General features: G+C 54.8%; 1 long non-coding RNA gene across 1 annotated transcript; it reads right to left on the reverse strand.

The window, feature by feature from the left end:
• Positions 1–511: 511 nt before the first annotated feature.
• Positions 512–7,181, reverse strand: LOC118524751 (uncharacterized). Its single transcript, XR_004911821.2, has 3 exons — positions 6,986–7,181; positions 1,399–1,586; positions 512–894 (listed from the first exon to the last, which is right to left on the reverse strand). It is a non-coding gene; the product is annotated as an uncharacterized LOC118524751 (long non-coding RNA).
• Between the last annotated feature and the right edge of the window lie 18,790 nt (positions 7,182–25,971).

Raw genomic sequence — 25,971 nt, forward strand, 5'->3', positions numbered from 1 at the left:
TTCTTTCTTTCTCTGGGTGTGGCAGTGGATAAACGGATTCTAAAGTGCAGGAAATTCAAAGGGCCCAACCAAAGGGCAAAGTGATCTTGGAGAAGAACAAAACCAGAAGGCTGGCACAACCCGAGGGAAAGACCCATGAGCAGAACGGAGGAGGGCTAGGACCAGGCGGTGTCTACGCCGGGGACGCGTTTGCTCCAATAAGCTGCACTTACTCAAATGTATCCACGTGTATATGGAAAGGAGTGTGTGCTGACTCTTAGCACACCGCAAACTCACGGTGACTTGCAGACGAATCCCAGTTCTGAATGTGAAAGGCAGAAATAATAAAGCTTTAATTAGTTAATTAATTAGTTAAAGTTGGTGGGCAGCAAAGCAAAGTTTATTGAGCGATAATACCAAGCTCCCAAAGAGGCAGGGGACCTGAGAGGGTTGCCCACCAGTAAAGCTTTAACAAAAATAGGAGAACATCTTTGTGACCTCTAAGCAGGCAACATATCTTTTTTTTTTTTTTTTTAAAGATTTTATTTATTTATTTGAGAGAGAGAATGAGATAGAGAGAGAGAGCATGAGAGGAGGGAGGGCCAGAGGGAGAAGCAGACTCCCTGCCGAGCAGGGAGCCCGATGCGGGACTCGATCCCGGGACTCAGCAGGCAACATATCTTAAGGAGAAACAAAAAAAATACGTAAAGGGGAAACACGGATAAACGGAACTCAATTAAGATTACGTACTCCAAAGACAATGTTGTGGGGAGGAGGCGATGACCTGCAGGCTGGGAGAAGATACTTGCGCTGCATGGCAGGCAAGGGGCGGATGTCCGCGTAGGGTCTGCTCCACGCGCCTGGCGAAGGCTCTCGGGGCTTGCAGCCGGGCGCCTGCACCCCAGGACATCCATGCTGAAAAGAAAATGATGCCACATTTTGACAGGGGGACCATCATTTGATTAATGTCAAAGGAACCTTTTAACAGAGAAAGTAAAACATACGTAACTGGGATGGGTGCTAAATATTTAGGGGCAGGTGCTCCTGCACCTTCATTCATTCCATTTTTATTTTTTTTAAGATTTTATTTATTTATCTGACAGAGAGAGAAAGCATGAGCAAGGGGGGAGGAGCAAGGGGAGAGGGAGAAGCAGACTCCGCGGAGCAGGGAGCCCGATGCAGGGCTCGATCTCAGGACCCTGAAATCGTGACCTGAGCCAAAGGCAGATGCTTTGCCGACTGAGCCACCCAGGCGCCCTATTCCTTCATTTTTAGAAATTCAACAAATGTGAAATGACATTCCTACCAGGTGCCAGAGACAGCACTAGGTTCTAGGGGTTGAGAACCCCATAAAAGCTACACCTCTGGGCTCCGCGTTGGGGAATTTCTGTGGGACCTCCCGGGGGCAACGTTACTTACCTTTTATTGGGCGTGTACTCCACACCAGCTTGGCACGGCCCGTGCTTGTACTGACCTACTGAACCCTACAGCAGCCACATCGGGGGGCCGTCCGCCGGCCCACTTCACAGCTGTGGGCTGACGTGTAGGGAGACAGCTGCATGCCTGCCCCCGTGCGGCTGTGGGATCCCGTCCTGTCATCCTGTATCCTGTAAGATCGTGTGGTCGGACCTCAGTCGCCCCGTAAGGTTGTGCGATTGGGCCCCAGCACCCTCCTAGATTGTGTGATCGGCCCTGCTCAGGTCCCACGCCCTGTGCTACCACTCCAGGCCGCGAGCACCAGATCGCCGAGGCCGGGAGGAGGAAAAGTGAGTGGGACCAGGAGGGGGCTGGCAGGGGTCCTGAGGGAGGTGGTCCAAGGCAAGCTCGTCTCACCGGGAAAGCATCTGAAAATGAAGTCTGGCCCAGGACTTCGAAGTCAGCAGCCTGTCAAGTGATTTGTGTAGGACTAACCTGCGTGGTGCCAGATTTGTTTATTCTTGGCTAAAAATGATTTCCTCTTTCTGAGAAAAAGGGCCCACAGAGGACATAAAACATTTCTTACAAACAACTTTGTGCTGAGCTCAAAGTTGACTCAATGTCAAATGGATGATTTTTCCTATAAAATGCTCCGGGGGTGAAAAATCAAGGGGAAAAGTGCTGGACAGGAGGCTTTTGGAAGTGGGTTGTCCCCCGTGTAGACGGGCTGTTTGCCGCACTGCTTGTGCTGTTGGAACCCTAGGCTGGGAGCGGGTCTGGTGGGACGGATGTGAGGCAGCGTCTTCCCTCTGCTCTGGGCGCCTGGGCGCCGCACACGGCGGGCGGGGTTGCCGCTATTCTGGAAGCATATTCCTCACTTGGCAGTGAGTGTCCTGGGACTGTCGGAACAAAGCACCGCACACCGACAGCTTCACCAGCAGAAATCTCCTGTCTCATGGTTCCGGAGGCGGAAGTCTGGGTCAAGATGGTGCAGGGCTGTCTCCGTCTGAGGACGCGAGCGACCATCTGGTCCAACCCCTCCCCCAGCTTCTGGGGGTCACTGACAATCTTTGGTCCCTCGGTAGATGCGTCCCCTCATCTCTGCCTTCATGTTCATGGGGAGCCTGTCTGTGTGCACGTCTGTCTATGTCTGTCTCTGTGCCCAAATTCCCCTGTTTTATAAGGCCCCCAGTCATACTGGATCAGAGCCCAGCCACTGACCTCACTTCAACCTGACCGTCTGCAATACCCTATTTCCAAATGAGGTCAATTCGCAGGTACTGGGGGGTTCGGTCTCAATTCAACCCATAGCAGGGGCTGTGCTGAAGGTTTTCCCCTCCCTCAGTGCCCTCACCTGTCTCTCCCCCGTGCTAACCGAAGCCAGGCTACGGGCTGAGCTGCTGTAACCAAAGGAATCAGCCGCTGGGGCTCAGACTAGCCCCGCGTCCCTTCCTTCACGTGGAGCTGGACAGAAGCAGCCGCCCAGGGAGGCTAGCTGGGAGCCCACAGTTCTCTGGTCGCCGCTAAGGGCACACTTCTCAGCCTGCGGCCTGCCTCAGTGTCCCTGGACTTCTTCCCCAAATAGACCATTGGACCCCTGCTGAGGTCCACAGGCTGCAATCACACCCAAGTCCCTGTGCTGACAGCCCAGAGTGATGTGCATTTCCGTCCCCTGGGGGTGGCCCGCACTCCAGCCCAGCTCCCCTGCCCCAAAGGGGAAAGCTCTGGGTGTGACTGATGGCCCAGACCTCTGAGGTGGGACCAGGCTGAGACAGGCTTCACTTGGACCTGCATCCTGGCCCGGCCCTGCCCTCCCCTTCCTGCGCCGCTGCATGCCCACCACCCTGGGGCACAGCCTTCAGCAATCATGAAGACGTGAACCTTTGGCTCTGCTCCTGGGAGCTTGGCTTGGGCTTGAGGGGGCGTGGGGGAGATGCCCATGATGGGACCAACGGGGAAGGGGGTCGTCCATCCTCTGTGCACCTGCTCTCTCTCAGACTCATGGGCAATCCCCTCCCCGCCACCGCTCCCGCGGGAGGGCTCATGGAGCACCGCAGGCCCCGGGATAAAAGGACCACCTCACCAAAGCATGAGGTCAGACGGTGGCGGACCAGCAGTCTGAACCCAGGTCTGTCACCCCAAAACTGCGTGGTTGTCCCCATGGCCTTGGGTGAGGTGTCCCACCTCCCTGTGCCTTGGCTTCCTCATCGTTGAATTGGGAGTGCTGTTTGTGAAGCGTCGTGGTCTGATAAAGGCAGGGAGCTGCGTGAGTGGACGGGCAGTCCCACACACGCCTGTGCACATGAGTACACGCACACGTGTGTATGTATACTGTGTAAAACTCTACAGTCACCCGCTATGGACCAAAACACCTGCACACGGGTTTAGTTAACGCGGGCTAGTGGCGATGCTGTTCTTTTAAGGGAGTGTGCGGTGTTCGGCCACAGCCTCACCAGCAGCCGGGTTCAGAAGCATCAGGTGGGGGCAGGGAGAGGTGTCTCTGCATCCCACCTCTCGAGATCCGCCCCCCGCACCAACTCCTACAGTCCCTCTGGGGGCTGGAGCTGCGGCTCAGTCTGGCCCAGGGGCCAGCGTGCAGGCGGGCTCCGCGGTGGACCCAGCCACGGCCCAGGTCTGTAGCGATGGTGGTGGCAATCTGCAGAACCAGAGAGATGCAAGAATCACCTGGGCCCCCTAGAAATCCCGGCTGGGTAGGTCTGGGCTGGCCCTTGGTCCTCATTTTCAATAAGGCTTCCTAGTGATGCTGATTCCTGAAGGCCCCACAGGACACTGGTGCACAGTCTTCCTCACACCCAGTAATCCCCGGCTCCCGGGCGAGAATGATACGGTGGTCAGATCTTCCTGCCTTTCTTGTTACCCTGAACCCAGAGGCCGGCAGCAACACTGATGACCGCATGGTTTCTGTGGGTCGGGATCGGTGCTCACACCCGGTGCTGCAGGCAGGGCTGGTCCCCGCTTCAGGGTCCCCCGAGATGTTGGCTGGGTGGGGAGGACCTGCGTCCTGGCAGGCAGGATCCGGGTCCCTGTGGGCTGTCCTGAGCAGCTGTCCTTGGTTTCCTGCCATGCGGATTTCTCCAGCATGACCGCTTGCTTCATCAGGGCAAGCAAGCCAAGGAGAGGGAGTTCAAGCTGGACACAAGTCACTGTCTTTCACAGCCCGGTCTTGGAAGGGACATCTCTTCACCTCTGCCCCATGGACTGGGAGAGGATTGTTCCAGAGAATGGATACCGGGAGGTGGGGAGCTCTGGGGGCAACTTCTGATGTTGCCTTCCTCGGTCTACCATCTGGCCCCCCGTGATTCATGCTCCTCCTGCCAGGTCCCCCAACATCTCATCAAAGATGGAAGGTGCTTGCTTCGGAGCGTCTCAACCTGCTTCCTGACAGTAGAGTTTGGGGGGGTCCGACTGCCTCCTTCTCTTCGGTTCAAGCTGAAAGCGTATTTTGACGATAGTTTCCTCAGACCCTCTGTGGGTCTTCCGTGCCTCTCTGTGGGGCGTCTCCATCAGACAAAGCCATGAACACAGCTGTGGTGGAGACCAGCCTGTCTCTACCTTGAGGCTCTCGCAAACAGGGGAGAGGCGACTCCCCCCAGCCTCCTAGAGACTCTGTGTTCCACTGGGGGGACGCGTGAGGAGCCCACTTAGTCTCTTGCGAGGGTCCTGTGGTCTCAAGAGTACTCTGACGCTTTGATCGTTCTGAGGGGCTGACAAAAGTCTGGACTGTCACACTGTGGCTTTATTACCATCTGTCTCCTCTCCCATTTCACTCTAAGCAGCAGGAAGAAACCAGCAAGAACCTTCGATGTTTTGACTGACGATGCCTGGGCTGACCCCACAGTCCGTAGGGTCCGATCCACCTGCCTTGGGGCCCCAGCCGGCCGTGCTGCTAAGCTCCGGGCCGCTGCGGAGCAAGGACCCCCTTCCTCAGTTTCTTGCAGCGTGCCCTCGGTTCCTTACGTGCACTCACTGGCAGCATCGGCAAACCCAGATTTCTGCCATGGTCTGTCCGGGGCGGCTCAGGTCACCTTGCCCCTCGAGGTCCACCAGCTTGTGTGCTGCCCCTCCATGCCCACTGCCATGCCTTCGGGGACCTTTCAGAGCACCTGCTGTCAGCTGTGTATCAGTCCACACTTGGTGTCTCAAAACAGTCCCATTTCTCATGTCAGGAACCCGGGTGAAGCTCGCCTCCGGTCTCTGGTCCTCGCGAGGCTCGTCTGCAGAGGGACCTGCTTCCAAGCTCACTCACGGGGCTGTGGGAGCTAGAACCGCGGGCCTCAGGTCCTTCCCGGGGTCTGTCCACTGGGACAGCTTGTCCATCACAGCAACAAAGGGGGGCGGGGGGGAAAGCAAGGCTGAAGTCATGGTCTTCACGGGTTAGTCTCAGAAGTGGCGTGCCGGGGTCCTTACCACAGTCTACTTGTTGGAAGCAGACCACTAGGTCCAGCTTGCACACACATACAAACACACACGTGTGCACACCCATACGCTCTCACAATACTCACAAACACACATGCACATTCACACACTACACTCAAGAACACGTATATAACACACACATACACAAATGCACACACATGTAGACTCACAAGCACACACACACCCAAATATACACACATACATAGTCACAAACATACACGTGCCCTAATACAGTCACATACTCACAAACACATATACACATACATAAACCCATGTTGCTACATTACACACCCATACACACGTACATAGTCAAAACCCATGCACATATTTACACATTCACACACACACACACACACACACACGAGGGGTATGAATTCCAGGAAGTGGGGACCATTGGATGCCACTAGAGAAGCTGCCTAGCACAGGGACCAAGCCATAAAGAGGTTCCTCTGCACTCCTCTCTGGCATGTCTGGGGCAGGAGGTCTCTGCCCCTCCCCCTCTGGCTCCTATTTCCTTGGGGAATCGAGCTTTCTGGGCCTACAGAAACCGTTGGGAGGCCTCACCTCCAAGATGGCGCACTCCATGGTCAGCATGGTGGTGCTGATGAAGCACCCAGAATCCCCCCACACCCCTCTCTGTGCCCTGGGCTTCCTCACAGCAGAGCCCCATTTTACTGCAGGCGACTGGCTCAGCTCCAAGACTTGTCTTCAGCCAAGGTGACAGGGAGGTGGCCCGACAAGAGGAGAGGTGCCTCAGGGGACATGGGACATTGGGGTGAGTCACTGGGAGGTGCCACCACTGGGCGACCCTGACCTCCAGCATCCTCCCCTCTCCCAGGGGTGATGGCTGCGTCCTGATCCCTGAGCCTGCCTCGGAGGCCACAGCCCTGGAGCGCTGGGCAGAAATTCCCTCTGGGGTGTATCTGGAACATGGTTCTATCCTGTCTCCAGGAGTTTCCCAAGTACAGGGCAGTGGCCGTGTTGCAGCTTTGCAGATTCTAGCAGGCAGAAAGCTGTGCCAGGTGGGCCCCCCGGGAAAGCTCCCCCACGGGCCTGTGAGGCTGTGATGGGCATTGGGACATCGGGATGGGCAGACAGAGCGGCAGGCCTGAGCTTCTGTCCTCAAATCCTGGCCTGCAAATCGAGAACTCACCTCATTCTCCGGTCCTCCCTGAAGTCTCCTGGGCATCAGGGCCATTGTCCAGTGTGCCAGTTATTAGCCAAACACTGTAGGTTGCAAAAAGTGGATTCCAGAGCACTTTCACTGGCTCCATCCGTGTTCCCCGCTCTGTCCAGCTGACTTCCTGCTCCCTCCCTCTGCTCTGGCTTCCACACCCCACTCGTCCAGCGGCCGCACTCCCTCTGAGACTCCTCTCTGGTATCCCTCTTGGCAACAGTTCTCTCAACACAACAACAAAGCCTCTGTCTGCCTTCAGGAAAGTTAGGAAACTCGTCACACTGGGCGAAGAGACGATTTTCTAGCTGGATCTTTTCCCCTGATTAGCTTAGTGTACTTAAAGATCTCTCAGCATCTCCCCGAGCTCTATTTTGCAGAATGGTAATATTGTTAATCAGCCTCTCTATCTACAGAGTTGCATGATCAATAATAAATATGGACTGAGGGATAAGCATTGTGCTAGAAGATTCAACCTGTATCAGTCTTGTAATCCTCCAATGGGGAAACCAAGGCTCAGAGACACTAGCCCACAGTTGGCATCCAGTAATTGCACAAGGGTGGTGCTTTAGAAACCTGTCTGCAAATTCCGGGACACTCTTGCCATCCAGAGGCAGAGTGTAATGCTCCTCCTCTTGAATATGGGCTGGATTTGGTGGTGGAGAGAACAGCATGTAACTTTGAGGCTAGGTTAGAAAAGGCAATACTGTTTCTTCCTGACTCTCTCTCAGGAGCCCTGTTCTTGGATCCCAGCCGCCATGTTGGAAGGAAGCCCAGGAGGGGCCAGGACCAACTGCACACCATGCAAGGGAGTGATCTTTCAGATGTTTCTGGTTTCTTGGCCACCCTAAGCTGTCCCTGTTGAACCCTGATGAAATTGCAGATTTGGGATCAAAATAAATGTGGTGGTGGTTTTCAGACACTGTGTTTTCGGGGTGGTTTGTTACCCGACAATGGATAACCAGACCACCAGGACTCAGTCTATCTCCAAAGTCCTCAAGAAGAAAAGCAAGATGAAGAGGCTGACTACGCCCTCTTGTTCTAGGTCTGCTGGCCAGATTTTGTGTGTCTGCCCTCATGAAACTGTCCCCATTAAAGAATAACTCCTTGTTCCTCCCTCTCTCAGCCCCTGGCACCCACCATTCTACTTTCGGTCTCTGTGAATTTGACCACTCTGGGGAGCTCCTTTAAGATGAATTTCATGCAGTATTTGTCCTTTTGTGACTGCTTCTTTCACTGAGCATAATGTCTTCAAGGTCCATCCATGTTGTAGCGTGAGTCAGAATTTTCTTCCTCTTTGAGGGTGAATAAAGTTCCACTGCATATATAGACCACATTTTGTTTATCTACTGATCTGTCCCTATGCACTTGTGCTGCTTCTACCTTTTGGCTGTCGTGTGCAGTGCTGTTGTGAACACAGGTGTGCAAGTGCATGCATTTTGTGTGCCTTGGGTCTTTGGTGATGGCCCCTTTGCTCCTGGGCAGATTGAGGGCACCCCAGACTCCCAGGAGTTGGCTGTCCTTAGGGTCCAGGTCTCAGCATGCCCAGAAAGCTTCCCAACAAGGTGGACCCTGCCTGTGGCCTGGACCCCCTCTACACGCATGCCGGAACCACCTGGGCAGAAACCGGCTCCAGCAGCTGTCAGATGTCCTCACATTTAAGAGGTCCAGGTGCCACCAGATGCGGCCCATGAATTATCCGTAACTAGCTCCCCGACCGCCATAGCTGTCATCCCACCTGTCGCAAAAAAGAAGTCTCAGGTTTCTTTGGCCAGGTCAGTTAGCGTTTCCAGGACCAGCGTATGCAAATGTAATTGCAGGGACGGCAGTTCTGGGCCTTTCTTTGTCAGACTGTCCTGAATCTGCAGGGCAGGCCCAGGCGGGTGAAGAAATCCTAATGGAGCAGCCCAAAAGGACACTTAACGAAGCCAAGTGTATTGCAGACAGATACGACACTGTGGACTGCTAGTCTGACCGCACAGCCGTGTCAAATTGTTCAGCAGCCTGGGCCAGCAGGTCCCAAGCAGAATGGCCTGGCTATAAAATCTGATAGGCTGTCGGGGCTTGTAAGACAGATGGGCTGGGGAGGGTGAGGGGCCTGGGCCTGAAGGTTATGCTCTGAGTGGCTCTCGGGCCCACAGGGCAGTCTGGGCATTAAGACACGCGATAGCCACCCAGGAGCATTTTCCAGAGCAAAAGGAAAGGAAGGATGGATTGCAGGCTGGCCACCATGATAAAGAGGAGAGACGAGGGATAGAGGGTCGTAAATCAAGGAGTTTAGGAGGTGTTAGGATGCAAAGACCTGTGGGGAAGGGAGAAGAGTCTGATTGCATTTCCCGTAAAATACCATTGAGCTCCTAAATGGATCTCACATGGTATGTGTTTGCAGCACATTCTCAAATAGAGGATTTCTGGCAGCGCCCTAGAAAGGATTGGCAGCCCAAAGAACTGAATAACCCAGAGGTGGTGACAGCTCTCTGCAGACCAGAGGGCAGTGTGTGTGGTCAGGGAACAGGCATGGTTCCTGTCCAGGCTGCCCCAGCTGCCCCTGGAGACATGAGGCTCTGCTCGCCGGGGTGGCTTCCCCACGCCCAGCTCTCACTGTCCTCTGCTCTACCCAGGCTCCTGCTCGGGGCTCTCAGCCTGCTTGCCCGTGGTGGCCCGACCGATGCCAGTCCGGCTGTAGATTGGAGGCTGGGAGGCCCTGGGAGCTCTGCCGGCCTCTGCCTGCTGCATTGTGGAGCTGGGCAGCCACCCTCCACGATGGCCAAGCCCCAGGCCCATTGTCAGGGCTCTATGGACGAACGATTTCCTCTCGTGAGAGTGTCGGCTTGCATTTAAACTGAGTCGAGCAAGAGAAGTACCAGCCAAAGAGCTGTGGTCCTGGCTGGGTTTTTCCTCAGAAGGTTGGATTTGCACAAGACTCACCAACTTTTGTCCAAGAGAGGAAATCCAGGCTAAATCTAGTGTATTTAGAAATGAACAGAAAGGGAAGGACCATATCACCGAGCTGACTGCATAAGAGCCAGAGTGGCCCTTGGAGGGAAATTTAGAACCTACGATTACTGAATGAGAAACACATATGATTGAAAGACTCTGAACCAAGTACTAACCCATGAAGCTAGAAAAGGGCCATCCATGTAAACCTAGAGGAAAGAAGGAATAAAAACAAATGCAGTAGATTTTGAAGCATAAATAAGTGGAAAACATCAGTAGATAAGACCCATAAAATCCCTGTCTGGTTCTTGGGAAATAGCCCTTCCCTCCCCCAGCACTTACACAAGCGCCCGGAAACGTCTTGCAAATCTGCTCCAATAAGAGAGCAGACGGAGCATTAGAGATGCCAAGAGTTCAAATCTAAGAGGCTAATCTATCAATTTTATATCCATAAATTTGGAAACCCAGATAGAATTGACGATTCCCTTAGAGAATGAATTCAATAACTTCAAACTGTCTCGGGCATAAGAAGAATTCTGAATGCACCAAAAATTACGGAAGAAATGGAAAATGTAGTCAAAATTCTACCTCTACCGAAGGCGTTGGGCTCACACAGCTTAAGACTCGTGTAACCTTAAAGAAACTGTCCATTCTCCCATTGTTTCATCTGTTTTTCAAGGGATTACAAAAAGAAAAACTTTGCATGTAATTCTCTCTCTCCTTTTTAAAAGATTTTATTTATTTATTTGACAGAGAGAGACACAGTGAGAGAGGGAACACAAGCAGGGGGAGTGGGAGAGGGAGAAGCAGGCTTCCCGCTGAGCAGGGAGCCCGATGCGGGGCTCGATCCCAGGATCCTGGGACCATGACCTGAGCCGAAGGCAGACACTTAACGACTGAGCCACCCAGGCACCCCTCATGTAATTCTCCAAAGGCAGGACACACTTGAGAGTAAATTTGGATAGAACAAAAAATTATGTAAGATAGACATATCATAAGTACCATATGTAATAATGACATTTAAAAAATATTTCCATTATTGTCAGATTATCTACCCAACAAAATAGATTGTCAACATTGTTTATGAAATAATAACAAAAACAGTGAAAAATAAAACATCTAAATATTTAAAAAGGAGTGACAAATTTTAATTATTTGCATGCAAGAAATCTAAGGTGATTGCACTAATTTGAACAAAAATAGTTTAATTACATTGCTTGATCCAAGAAAAATTAATAAGACATAATGATTTTTCTAAATGCCAGCAACAGAATAATGTATTTTTTAAAGAAAAAGGTCGTGTTCACATGATTATTGAAATCTGATAATGTTGTGTAATAAATGTAAGACGATACGTGTGATACGTATTGGTATGAATTGACTTGCGCCCCCCCTCATAGGCACATGCTGAAGTCCTAACTCCCAGTGCTTCAGAATGTGACCAAATTTGGAAGCTTAGTCATTACAGCTGTGATTACTTACACTGAATGAGGTCATACTGGAGCAGGGTGAACCTCTAATCCAACATGACTGGTGACCATATAAAAAGGGGCAATTTGGAGGGAGAGACGCATGCCGGGAGGACAGCATGTGGGGATGGGGGCAGAGACTGGGTGATGCTTCTGCAAGCCAAAGATCACCAGCCAACCTCAGAAGTCGGGGCAGAGGCGTGGAACAGATTCTCCCTCATATCTCCAGAAGGGACTGGTCCTGTGGACACCCCAATCTTGGACTTCTGACCTCCAGAATTGAGAGACGGATACATTTCTGCTGTTCCAGTCACCTGGGCTGTGGTACTTCGTGATGGCATCCGGAGCTAACTCCTACAACTATTTACAACAGACATGCTCAAAACCTTTGCTGAAAAATCTAAAAGGAGGCTTGAACAAGGAGAGAAATCCACCATAGTCATGGTGGAAAGTCTAAAAATTGTAAACAGAGCATTCCCCTCCCAGTTAATATATAAAGATCACTGTAATGACAGTAGGTTCAGGGAAGTGAGCATTTTCAGGAACTGTTTGTCAGGGTAATTTGTCAATATTTAACAAAATTGGAAACTGTGCTTACTGTATTTACCCAGTGATTCTGCTTTTAGCATTCTATTCTTCAGGAATAATTGCATCTGGTTGTAAAGAGGCGGGTTCAAGAAATCTCAACACAACATAGTCTGTGATGGGTAGTAAGTGGAAAAAAAAAAAACCCTTAAATAATTGCCAATAAGGGTTGACAAGTAAATTACAGTACATACAAAGTCTGGAACTCAATGCATTGGTTAGAGTAATGTGATGCTTGTATGTGTAACTGATGTACGAAGATGCCTAGGACACATTTTTAAGTGATCAAAGCAGGTTTGCTTGGAACATGAATACTGCCCTATTGTTTTCACTTTCCACGAGCCTAAAACCAGGGCATGCGCCCTGGGCCTCCCTCTGCCTTCTGTGTCCTGTTTCGGGGTTCCTTCTCTCAATCGTCCTTGACTGAGTCCCACCATGGATCCGGCTCCTCAGAACACAGAAGCCACTCCTTTTAGAGCAGCCCCGTGACCTGTCAGTCTCATCCTTTGGGGACCTTAAGCCCCAAAAGTAGACAGTGCGTGTAGGTTTGTGTTTTATGCTTCAAGTTTCAATCCTCCACCAATAGTCTCCTTTGCTCAAAAGCACTGGTGTTTCTTGGTAAAAGCAGGGGGAAAAAGACACGATATAAGGCTAGACATTCGTTTGGTCACTTTGCTAAATTTTTAAAAACAAAAAGCAAAAAGCCACCTTCCCCGGCCCACATGACGCACACACACATCTTAAGTAAGTGGAAAGCATTCACGGCAGACAGCTCACAGAGTAAACTCGGGCTAGGACAATCCGTCCGGGAGGCAGGAGGGGAGTGATGGGGGGGGGTCCTTTTTGCTCTATAAATTCAATATTTGATATCTCCCAATGAGCATGCATTACTTTTGCAGTTTAATAACTCAATAGCTCCTAGAGATTTAGAAAAAAAAATTTAATTCAAAAAGCACAGCGTTGGTTAAACACCCACCAAGCGAAGGTCCAGTCCAGGGGTGGGGGTCACGGTGCGCCAAGGAGCAGGCTCGCAGCCCCGCCTCCCCACTCTCGTTCTTTAGATATGAAAAGCATTTCAGTTGACCCTTTCAAGAAGGAAACCTAGAACTATTGTCTTTTCAGCTAACTATAACTATTGTTACTTTCAGCGAATGACACAAGTATTTAAGGCCTGCTCGACTATTTAACATCTCATGACACCTGCCCCAATTTTGATGAGCTTCTCGAGTACCCGCACCTCTGCGATGATAAAATCCGTTTCCCAAATTCCAGAGGTTTGCGAAAACAAGAACGCAAATGTTTCTCCTGCTCAGGTTCTCAGACTCCTTGAATTCTAAGAACAGACCCTTGGGATAAACTTTTTACAATTAATCTGTGACTTCATTAGTGAATAACTTCAGGGTGGAGTACGGATGAGCTCATTTTCCTGAAGACGAGATGCTATACTCCAAGACAGCTCTTCAAAAATCAATCTTTGCAAAGTAAAGCCCCTGTCTAAAAAAAGTCTTCTCCATGTGTTTCTGAGGACATGGTCCCAGAACGACAGTGGGGCTGAAGACAGACCTGGAGGGGAAACTGCCTTGTGGCCCAGAAGTTGTTCCGGGAGGAAGGCTGTGGGACCCCGGAGATGGCAGGAGGGTGCTGGATTGCTGCAAGAACCTGGCAGCCCCTGCCGGGGGTGATTTGGGGAAACAGGACCTGCTGGCTTCCTCCCCAATTCCTGGACCAGGACAAAGCTGGCTGCTCCTGGCCTCCATGGGTCTTGCCCCCGCCAGGACACCTGCAGAGGAGGGGCGCCCCTCAGCCCCTTCCGTCTGGCAGGAAGCTATCAGACCGTTCCCGGGAGGGGCGAGCTCGCTCCACTCTTCCGAGACACCCATGTGATGAATAGACCTATTGAGGGGTCCGGCTGCACGGAAAGTCTTGTCTTGGGGAGTTTTCATTACATCATGTGCATTATCAATTTCTCCCTGGACCTGGGTTTTCTGTCCTGCAGGAGGTAGGGAGCCCGGGGCCAGGTGGCGCTATCCCGGGGGCTGTCCCGGGCCCCGATAATGCCTGTGGAGTCTTCGCTGGCACTCAGCGCCGATGAGCTCACCCCGAGAAGGGCCCTGACCTCATTCCTGCGGGGCATTTCCCTGGCTTCCTGAATTGCCAAGATTAGCTATGTTTTTTTCTCATCAGGAGCCACCACAAGCCCTGCCTGAGCTGGGAGGACCCTGGGAGTTTGCAGACCTGCACAGTTGGAGACTCACAGTGAAAATTCCCAGATGACCAGCCTCACGGGCCATTGTGAGGACTCGGTGACGGCCTGCCCTTCTGGGAGCTGGTGATGTATGTGTTTACGTTACGGCCTGGAGTCTGAAGCCTGGGCATCTGGAAGCAGCGACTCTCACACCACGGGGACGGCTGTTAAATGCACGTTCCTAGGCCCCACCTAATAATTTTAAGAGTGTGTGTATGTGTGCATGCGTGTGCATGTGTGTGTGCATGCGTGTGCATGCATGTGTGTGCATATGTGTGCGTGTTCCCTCAGAGGAAGGGAAGAGGCAGGAACCTTCATTTTGCTCAGTGACCTTGCTGCACAAGTTCTGTGAATGGTACTGCCTCAGAACTCAGGATTAGAGCTAACCACCGTGACTTTTCATTCACAGATTATACACCGAAAATACGGTGACAAAGTAGGGAAAACAGAAGCAGTCTGGATAGTCTTTCAAAAAACTGACTCCCACGCTCAAGGGATGCTAGATTTTCGTAAACTTGGGTCCGTCGACTTCCTGCAGTCCCGTGAGAAGGCCGAGGGCAGCTTGGTCTCCAGCTCCCGTGTGTTTATCCAACAAGCAGGGAGTTTGCCCAGTTTGGTCAAGCAGCGGGAGTCGGGGGTCACACTGGCCTCTGTGGTCAGGGGCCCAGTGAGTGTCAGCGGGCAGGACACTGTTTACCCCAAACCTGCCTTTCTGTCAACACTGGAACATTTGTCTCCTTCTGGCTCCGTGGGAGCTGTTGCCGGGAAGCGCTCGGAGCTCCCTGTGCGGAGAACATTCTTGGGGCCGCTGCTGTGGGCGGCTTCACGGCCTGGCGCCCTGGTGCGGCTCGGCCCTCCGGCTTGCCCAAGTGACTCCAAGTCCAATTTGGTTCAGAGAATGTTTTTAGTTATTTATAAAATATATTAATAGCTGGATTATTTTATCTAAGGAAGTTCCCGTATTAATGCTTTAAACACCTTGGCCTTTGGAAATTTATTTCACCTTCATGGTGCAGTGTTTGCTGCGTTTGGGTCCTGGTTCAAGGTCTTCACAGGAGGGAGGTATGCACACATCTGTGTCTATCTGCGTGTGCGCACAGACACCGTGTCACCTAGTAGGATGTCAACGGAACACCACCTCTCTCGGGCAGCTCTCTCCGCTCATTTTCCCACGAGGACGCTGTCTTCATGTCAAGTGGGAAATGGATCTCACCGCCTCTCCAACCCAGGGAGGGAGGCTCGCAGCTCCCAGCTCCCGTCCCATCGTCCGCGGTGGTCCGGCCGGCATTTTACTCTTGCATTTTGGCACCCACTCAGCCTTGTCCCCTGGGCATAGCCAGTCCACCGTGGTCCCCGGCCGAGGGGTCCTCCTGGGCAGCTGCCTGGCCCTGCCCTCCAAGGGTTTGCCTCCCGCCGTCTGGAGCCACCTTCTACGTGGGGGCTTTGCCAACAGCACCCCCATGGCTGCATTTTCCTCTGTGCATTTTTGTTTTCTGGGCTGTCTCTCTCTAGAATGAGATCCCGGACACCGGAGTTTCTTCCTTCCCTCCTTCTGCCTCTGGGTCCCACCGGGATGTTGTTACCGCAGGCCCTCCTCCTCTGCGGGTGGGCGCGGGCTGAAGGCCGTGGGCAACCACACGGGCTAGCTGGGGAGAATGGTGCCTTCATCTGAGAGCCCGAGGGAACCCTTGATCTCCCCACCCCGAGGCTCCCAAACTTGTGTATCAGCAGAAGCAGCTCTTTAAAGGCCCGGTGTGCACAGCTGATGAGGGCAGGGCTGAGCCGACACAGGAGCGCCAGGTCCTGGAGCCCACCCAGGGGGCTCTGTAAGTTCTACCCCCCACCCTTGCCTCAGGCAGCCCGGAGAAACCAGGGCCTCGGGACAACAGAGTGTGTAATCCGAGGACTTGTCTCTAATAATTATACACAAGGCTTCAGATTTATTTTTTTTCCTTCTGGGGCTTAAGGAAGCAACATTTGGAGAAGGTTTTAGTTGGAGCAGAAAGAATCCTTTAGTTAAAATATCTTTTATATTTGCCTTTTCCTCGTCTTTGTGTTTTCAGGGAAAGTTGAAAAGGAAGAAAGAATTCTATTGTTTTGATGAGCAACTTTTACTGAGCAGGTGGAGGAGAGGACTCAGCCCAGGAAACAGTCAAGTGTATAAACAAAGTGTCCTGGTCTATAAATAATCCTCTCCAGGTATGACTCAGGGGGCCAGGGGCCGGCCGCTCCAGCAATTCAGAGACTTACAAATCCCATTTTGCTCACGGAGACGTGGCAAAAGCGGTCTGTGATTCTTTATTTTCCAGCCCTATTTCACCTTTGAGGGAGAGAGAGAGAGAGAGAGAGAGCAGACTGTGCTCATCCCGAGCATGCATCTGACCACATCGGGGCTGTTCTGCAGCTGTGTCCGTCCACTCTCGGACTCCCGGCGCCCCATCCCCCATCAGAATGTCTGTGCGGCTCTAGGGTCACCTATGAGCAAGGTCCAGCTTTCGGGGCTCTGATATTAAGAAAACAGAGCACGGGGCACTCTGCACTAGCAACCCCACGGCTCGGCCTTGTTTGTCGGCAGACGTGCTCACAACAACAGGAGCATGATCCTCTCTTTTGAAAATAGCGATTATTTATGGGTCAAATGTATGTGATGTGTCTGTTCTGTGTGCCTCTCTGGAAACTTTAGGTTGCAGGCAGAATCATCGGAAAATCCTTCCCCCGCGGCCTCTCCCACACTGTTTCATGGGAATCTATTTTCCAGATAGCTCTTCTGTCCTTGGGACTTTTGGAGCGAGGAGAGTGATTTAGCGCCTTCCAAAGGCTCTCTCAGGCCCTGGCTCTCGGCCACGTTCTGTGCAGGTTCTCTCCGTCTGGCTCCTCGCAGAGTGGGTGGGGTGCTGGGACATGCATTTGCAGCCGGGCCCAGGACTTTGTCACAAGCTGGCGGCCTTGGGGAGAGACTATCAAAGGCCTACTTGGTCCAGGACCTCAGTCCTTGTTTTGCAGCCTACGTTGTGGCAGGATCTGTGTGAGTTGATTGTGGGATCTGTGCAAATAGACTTGTCACACCTCCACCAGCTGAAGACATTGCATTGGGATTTCCTAACCCTGAGTCTACACGCGTTTAGGGAGTGCATGGATAACATGCAGGGGGGTTGTGAGCATGCGGGAGGAAAGCCTTGTATTCACTAAGCTGTAACTGCCCGTTTCTAGTCCCACCAGCTGCACGGGGAGTGCCCACGAGCGCCCACGAGGCAGGACGGCAGGGTAGTCGTGGCAGACCCCCTCCCATGTCACTCGCGCTTCTTAGTAGCTCTGCGTGCGAGCTAGCAGCAGGCCGACCGCAAAGCGTTATCGGGCATCTTCACAAAGAACAACATTCCTGATTTAAAGAAACGTTTCTATAACCCTCGCTCACTCTGATTAGTTTCCTTCATAATCTCGTGAATTTTATTCAAGTACGCTATTCCACGAAGGGGTCCACGGGCCTCCCCAGACTGCACCAAGATCCACGCACAGAAGTTGTTCAGCGCCCCTGTGGACCAGCGGAGAAGGACGCGCTGCCCCGGGCAGGTGAGATGCCTCCCAGACCAGTGTTTCCAGCGGTGGGGGGACCAGCCCTCCTTTGCTGATAGTGGACATCGTGCACCTATTCCTTTATGGACAGAGTAATGCCATGATTTTGTGTGGCATGTACAAGGAATCTTAGCTTGGGCGAAATTAGCCTCCCGAGCAGGTTTCTTACAGCTTTAAGCTGGCAAGGGTGAGTTTCTTACACTCAGTAAGGATAAGGATAATGGACATGGATGGAACAGACCAACTTGAGTACAAAATATGATTCAGAAGTTCTGGGGTATTTTTGGCCTGGTTTTGGTGGCAAGGAGGGAGACACGTGGTAACTCCTGATAAGGCCCCTGTCGGAGCAGTCCCTGGCGTCCGAGCGATCACACTGCCCGAGAATGCCCACGCTCCTGTCACCTGCATGGGGCAGGTGCGCAAGACGCCCTGCTTCGCTGCAGTGAGCCCCCCAGCAGCTGCCCACAGCACGGAGGGGCCGCGGGGTGGCCGCGCGGTCGCTGCAGCCTGCTGGCTAGTGGGCAGGCACGCCCTCGGGGGTCCGGGGACCCCAGGCAGACCCTGCTCTGGAGCTGCAACCGCAGCTTCCGTAAAGAACAACACTTCTAATCTCAATTTAGATACAGATGATTACGCTTTAAAAATGTCACGCTCAGAATATGAGGTCCTAGAAACATCAGACCGTTTCGTGGAAACAGCCCAGGAGCCAAAGCCGTCCTACCTACGGGCTCTGGTAAAACCGTTGTGCAAAGAAATTGGCCTTTTCAGTTTTTGTTCATTTCCTGTCCTCTCTTTAGTTCCTTCTTGTGATTTTCTGAGCCAGACGGCCGCTTAGGGGGCCGGTCACGCGGGTAATGACTTCCACAGGCTGCGTGGGAACCGGCAAGCTTCACCCCTCCCGGCTGGGAGACGCCCACATGGGGCAGAGTCGCCCGACTTTTCTGCCTTTCCTTTTGGAGGTGGTCCCGTCTGGGGCTGTCGGCTCAGACAACCCTGGACAACAGTGAAGCCCACATTCTGTGGCCAACCTTCCAGGCGTGAGCCCAGCATTCGTGGGTCAACAACTCTTTCAAGGTGAGAAATTGAAAGTATCAAGATCTCCCTTTGCTTGTGCTCAGAAAAAAAACACAACCCAACAAGTCTCATTGGGTTTAGTGGATATTCTGCTTTACTCCGTCTGTCTGAGACGTGCCAACTAGGGCAAAGGGGACACAGAGACCCCGTGGGATCAGGCTGTTCCTTACGTGCTCAGAGCAGAGAGGAGGTCTGAGCCCAGGGCCCCAGCCGCCCCCTCAGGTCTGGAGGAAGGATGTGGTAGTAACATCTCGGTTTGGGGGATGCCCGGACATCCATGCTGCTTCTCCCCTTCCTGGGGCACCGGTCAGCAAGCCCGGAGACCACCCAGAGAAGCCGAGGTTCAGCGTGGGCTGTGCTGGGGCTGACGGAGAGCCCCTCTCCCTGCGGCTGTGGGATCGAGGTCCCCGTGTTCCTGCCGGCTGCCGCCTGGGGTTGCCCTGAGCTGCGGCACGTGCCCCTAGCCTCTTGCCCCAGGGCTCCCGCACAGCTCTCACGCCGCAGGCTGGAACTGTCCCCGAGAGAAATTTATGCAGGATTTGGGAGCAGCAGTGAGGTTGGAACCACTCTGTGCCCGTGTCACTGTGGGTTGCTGGGTACTGCACTGGGTACTGATCAGCTTCAGCCCCTGAGGTGCAGGGCCGGCTTCTCCCAGCCCCATGGCAGACGCCGGTGCATGCTCACGGTGACGGATGCCAGCTCCCCTCTCAGGTATCCTGGGCATCGGGGCGGGATGAGGTGCGACCCTGCCTTTGGGGGGGGGTTACTGTTTGTAAGCCTGTCTCCTGGCTGACCAGCGAGCTTTCACCTGGGTCCCTCCCTCCCAGATCCTAGTCCGTTACCTGCCACATCACAGGGGCTTGCTATTATTTGTTGAATGACCAAAAGAAGAAACAGACACAACAGTGTAAGGGACAGAGACAGAGAGCCACCCGGGTCTCACCAGTCACCAGTCGAGTAAGAAGTCTGGCCCCGTTACCCTTGGTCATCCTTGAAGGCAGAGCTTTTGCAGCACTGAAGGAAGAGACAACCGCCTCCCGAGTCTCTTTCTGGACCTTACGGTTCTTCTCAAGGTCCAGTCTTGGTTTTTGTCAAAGACGCAAGAGGTGTCTACGCTTTGATCCAGAAGTGTGGACTGTGGGTTTAGCAGAGTCGGGTCTAAGCCCTGTTTTGTCATGAATTAACCAGACGCTGGCCCCCTTGGTTATGCCGAAGGGAGGTGACCTGCCCTGCCTGGACCCGTTGGCTCATCTGCACGTGGAAATGAGAGTAGCACCCGGACTTTGGGGGGGCTGTGAGCATGACCTTCCGGAGGACTGACGAGTGCTGACTCCAGACCGGGCCCTCGGGGTCCATGGATGAAGACTCATGAATGTAGGCTCCAGGGGAAGCCAGAGCCCGGAGCAGGACCTCAGGACCCCAGAGATCACACTGTGTGGCCAGAGCGGAGGACCCACGTGGGGATGGGAGTGAGGGTGAATCAAGGAAGCTGGTCTTCAGCTGAGTCTTGAGGTGGGGGTGGGGGTGGGTGTTCTCCTCTCACTGTCCTCCATTTATTTATAACCCAGTAAAGCTAATCCCACATTATGCAACCGTTCCATTCCGAAAGGCCTTTCTCAGCTTGAACTTTGCACGAGAAACCTGCTCGGGACTTAAAGATATAGAACCTTTTGCACACGCACACTCCTGCATGTCTGCTCCCTACTTGCAGAAAGCTTCTCCAGGACGGGGAGCCGGGCGAGTCTGCGTGCTGGGGGTGAGGGAGGTGTGGCTTGCCCTTCCCAGCCGGGCCTCCAGTGGCGTTGGCATCCGTGCTGGGAGAGGGAAATGAGACCCTGACGGGCATGCTAGCTCCACGGGGCCTGCTCCCCGGGCAGCCTTGGCCTCTGGCCTTTGGGGGGCTCATCCCTGAGACTGTGCGGTGCTGGGGACCGTGTCCCGACCCCTCCAGGCACGTGTGTCTCCCCTGGTCCGTGCTCTGCAGGCCGACTGCGCAGTCCCGACGGACGCTCCCCTACCGTCTGGGTCTGTCTTCACCCTCCTCTCCTGTGGCTGGTGTCTCCCCAGCATGAGGGCTCAGGCTCTGTCTGCCCTCTAGGCCACGGGGAGGCAGTGGTCCCCGTCCCCATTCCCGTGGTTTCCCTATGGCCTGTCGACACTTGGCACGTAGTTCTTCCAGGCAGCTGCGGGGATCCCTGCGGGTAGAGGCCTGCGCGGTCCTCCCTGCACGGTCCTCCCCGCACTAGCGAGCTGGGTCCGGCCCCAGGAGCCACTCTGCAGGCTCTGCCTGACCTGGGCAGCCTGCCCCACCCCCCCATGCTCCCTGCGTCGCTCTGCTCACTCCTCCCAGATGCCGCGGATGGAAATTTGCGCCCCCCACACTCACACGTTGAGAACCTAACTGTGGTGAGGTGGTGTTGGGGGGTGATTGGCTGTAGCTGGGGTCGTGCAGCTGGGGCCTGGGGGCGGCACCGGTGTCTTCCTAAGGAGAAGACGCCATCGGGAGAGGGAGGAGGAGAGGCCTGGCCGGGACCGGACCCTACAGCGCCCTGCTCTCGGGCTTCTGGCCTCCCAGGGTCTGAGGAATAGCGCTCCCTGTCCGAGGGCGGGTCTGCGGGGCCGGCACTGCCCCGAGCGTGCTGAGGCCCGGCCCTGGCCACCCCGGCTCTTGCCTGCCGGTCCCTCTGCCCCCACAAGCTCTCAGCAGGCCCTGTAGGAGCTGTCTGTGGGTGGGGCCCTCTGGCAAGTGCCCCACGCGACAAGGCCGTCCTGCCCCCGTCACGCACGTCCCTCTGCCCCGTTTTACTCGGAAGTGCCAGTGGGATCCCTCCCCGGAAGCCGTCGTGCATCACGCGCCTGTGGCCTGGCAGGGACCCGAGGGCAGACGCCTTCCCCTCCTGCTCTCGGCGGAATCCACACAGCCCGCCGCAAGCTTAACCTGCAGCAGGTGCTCAGTGCTTGCTGGGGACACGGCGGCCTAGACCTTCCTCTTCTAGGATCTGGAAGCACTCGTGGGAATGACCCTGTTCGTCCGCTCGGCCCGCGTCTCCGAAGGGGACAGTGTCCCCCTCTCTCCTGCTCTTGCTGGTGAGCCCCCGGAAAGGGAGGAGGGCCCATTCACGGGACTACGGAGTGGTTGTGGAACGCGACAGAGGTTAGGAGAAGGGCAGGGGTCTCCGCGGGCCCCCAGCGCACCCGAGGGCAGGCATGCCCGTTCCTGCCCTGTGGCCACGCACCGGAGACCCTTTCTCAGCTGGAGGAAGCAGCCGAGACCTTTCCACTCGGTTTGTTTTCCTCAGTCATCTCCCCAGCGGTGACCACATCCTGCATGCATCTGAGCCGCCAGAGAGGTTCACACGCCCGGGAAGTCTGGGGCCTAGAGGAGGGCGTCCCGCTGACTTGCGCCTGCATCCTCTGCTGACTCGTCCGGGGAGTCCCCGAGTCAGTGGGGACGCAGATCCTGAGTCAGATGCGGCTTTCCTCTGCAGTCAGGCAGACGGCTTAGCTTGCGCTTTGTTGTGAGTGAGTGTAGGCGCCTTCAAATCCTAGGAGGGTGCAATGCAGGATCTGAAAAACCGGTGGCAAAACTTCCTCGGACAGGTGTCTCCTTACCTGGAAAAGCTGGTGGTTGCTCCTCTCTTTAGGGCTCTGGCCCCTGACGACGCAGCATCATCTCGGCTCTCTGGCCCAGGGTGGGTAACCGGGGTACCGGCCCTCACCCCACACAGAGGGAGCCGTGCGCTAGTGCTGGTGGGGTAACGATGCAGGGGCACCGTGACGAAGCAATGGGGGTCTTCCCCACGTGCTAAACACCCCGTCCCAAATCCCAGGGCCTTGCTACTCGAGTGGGGTCGCTGGACCACAGCACGGGCGCCGTCTCTTGGAAATGCAGTGTCGTGAGCCCCTCCCTGGCCCCCTGTGTCAGCGCCGGCATGTGGGCCAGATGCCAGGGGATGTGTGGCCACCACTGACCCTTTGCCACCGCCTTTGGGCTGCCGCAGGGCTCTCCTTGCCAGCCAGAGACGCTGAGGGCCTCGGATGGCCCAGGGCGCCAGGTCTGAGCAGAGCAGCGTGAGTGGATGGGCGTGTCCCCCAAGCCTCCCCCCGCCCCTGCCAGTGTTACCTCCAGAGAAGGTGGGCTGCACTTCATGTGCTTTGTGGCCAGAGGCGCTCTCTGGCCCCGGGAGTGCTTGATGCTTAGTAGGAGTTGGACTTGGGAGACACGCGGTGACCCTGGGTGGATCGTGGTGGGGGCTGTCATGCTGTCCCCTTCCCTGCTAGTCCCCACCGTGACCCTCTGGGTCTTCCCTGGCTGGCCTTCTCTGTACCAGGAGGCACCGAGGGCCCGGGACAATGGTGCCCGTCCTCAAGATCAGTGTCTGGAGTCCATCCAGCATTTGCTGCCTGTGAGCGGGAGGTCGTCCCCTTGGCCACGCGTGTTCTCACCCCACCGCATCTCTCAAGGTCCGACCACGCTCCTGTGATTTCTCCTGTGGTTTGTTTCAGGCTCCAAATTAAACTTCCCAGGTCTTCGAGAGTGCCTTACCCCTTTGAGCATCGCGCCTGCAGGACAGCAGGATTCCACCGTCCCGGCTCTCCAGGGGGCTGGCCAGAGGCGTCCGGCCCGCTCCCCAGGTGGCTCACAGATGCATCACGGCCTCTCCCGTGCATCCTCCATCTCTGCGCCTTTGCATCAAACACGCCCCAGTTCTGGGCTGACCGTGCCCCCGGCTGCTTCCCAAGCCCTGGGCACCAGCCCGCTCTGTGCTTTCTGCCCCACCGTAGTGGTGGTGTGCCTTAAAGCTTCTGTCCCAACCCCGCCCACGAGGTCACCGGTGTCCGAGGGACCCTCAGAAACCCCGCAAGCATTCCCCCGGCAACGTGTGACTGATTGCTTCATTTGTCATCGTCTCCACTTGGCTAATTCTTTTGCACCTGGGGTTTTAAAATCTGACAGTTTTGCAGAATCTGTGACATGTGCTGTCCAAGTTCGTGTCCCTCACTCCGTCTTAGAGCATCTCTGGGGGAAGGACGTGCCTCAAGCAAGAACTGGCCCAGGGCTGGCCGGCCGTGGAGGCCGGTGCACCCTCGCGAGGCTGCTTCTGTTCTAGAGACACAGGAGCGAGCCTCCCGCCCCTTCTTCAGGTGGGGAAAGCCCAGAGGTCCGAGGGTGCGGTGCAGGGGAAGGGGGTGTAGGAGCAGGCTGAGCCCCAGGGCAGAGTCTCACGCTCTGCCCTCTCCCTTCCCGCCCTGCATCTGACACCGTCTGTCCTCACGGGGGCAAGCGAATGGCTGGGAGGGATGGAAGAAAGCCAGAATATCAGAAAAGCAGCCTTACACGGGACACTGGTGTCGGGGACCATTCCCATGTAACCGGGGAGGTGGGGAGCTACGTGGTCTGGGGTCCAGTGGTTGCTTCTCCTGCCGCTGGGGACTGCAGCATCACACACAGACTCACGCTGGACGTGACCTAAGGCTCTCTGACCGGGTGTCGATCCACGGCCCCCATGGGAAGGGCCGTCCAGGACCCCGAGGTCACAGGGTCTCCATGTTTGGGGCTTTTGCATAATGTGTGTGTTGGCAAACGGCTTTGGGGTTCCCACCTGCCCACAGGTCACCACCGATTCCTAACCAGAGCCGTGCCATGGACATTAACACCTGGGGGCCTTGCTGACCCTGCAGGGACTGCCCCTCCTAGTGCCTACAGACAGGACAGTGAGCCACTTCCAGTGAGTGCAACTTTCACGTGCAAACCAACCCATCCAGAGCCGGGGCCCCAACACCGCCTCCACCAGCCCTCACCTCTGGACCAGGTTCACCTGCCCTGATCACCCCAGGGCCAGAGACTAGGTCACCGGGGACAGCCCCATGCCCCGGTGCCCACTGAAATCATTCAAGCTGGCCGACCCGACACCCGCTCACCCTGCCTCACCCCTTCCGTCTTGTGGAAACCACGCGAGGCCCTCGCCCACATTTTGCCCTCTCGCTCTGCCTCCGCCTGACCCTTGTTCCTCCCCGCGTGGGCCTGCATGCGCCCTGCAGCCTACTCCTAGGGATCTGCGAGGCTAAACGTTTCTTCCTTCATGCGGTCATGTCCACGTCATGTCTTACCATATCTGATCAAAGCAACTTCCAGGCACATTGTAAAACAATGCACAATGGACCATCACCGAGCCTTAAAAAGGAAGGACATTTTGATGAACTTGGGGACATTACGCTTAGTGAAAGAATCAGTCACAAAATGACCCAGACTGCAAAAATCCTTTTGCCCAAGGGGCCTAGAGTCGCCCAGCTCTAGAATCAGAGAGTAGATGGGAGTGTCAGGGCTGGAGGAGGGGCAGGGAGTTAGTGTTTGCTGGGGTCAGAGTTTCCGTTTGGGAAGATGAGAAGGTTCCGGAGGTGGACGGTGGGGATGGCCGCACAGCTGTGTGAATGTAATTGAAGCCGCTGAACCGCACACTCGAGATGGTTAAAATGGTAAATTTTATGCTCTGTGCATTTTTTTAAGATTTTTATTTTATTTTATTTTATTTTATTTATTTTATTTTATTTGACAGCGAGAGAGGGAACACAAGCAGGGGGAGTGGGAGAGGGAGAAGCAGACTTCCCGCGGAGCAGGGAGCCCAACGCCGGGCTCGATCCCAGGACCCCGGGATCATGACCTGAGCCGAAGGCAGACGCTTAACGACTGAACCACCCAGGCGCCCCTGTTCTGTGCATTTTCCACAATTTAAGAAAACATCTAGGCTGCGGCATTTAACCCCAGAGGTCTCAGCGTCCCCAGGGCGGGACGCGGTGTTCGGGGTGCCTGCCATGTGCAAACCAAATCACACTCACCATCCTGGGGGCTCCCCACTGTCCTCATACTGTGTCAGCTGCCGCCGGCCCGGGGGCTTCGCCATGACCTCTTACCAAACCAGAGCAGAGAGGCAGCTTCCCGGCAGGTAACACAGGAGAGGCGGCTGTTTCGAGAGCCCCAGAGGAGGCACTTGGAAATGCAAGTCCAGGCCCCACTTGCTGGGAAAGGCCAGGCTCTGCTGGGGGGTGGTCTACACCAAGCTTTCTGCGTCGTTTTGCATTTC

This window comes from Halichoerus grypus, chromosome 14, assembly GCF_964656455.1.
Source record: "Halichoerus grypus chromosome 14, mHalGry1.hap1.1, whole genome shotgun sequence".
In the NCBI taxonomy this organism is placed as follows: Eukaryota; Metazoa; Chordata; class Mammalia; order Carnivora; family Phocidae; genus Halichoerus; species Halichoerus grypus.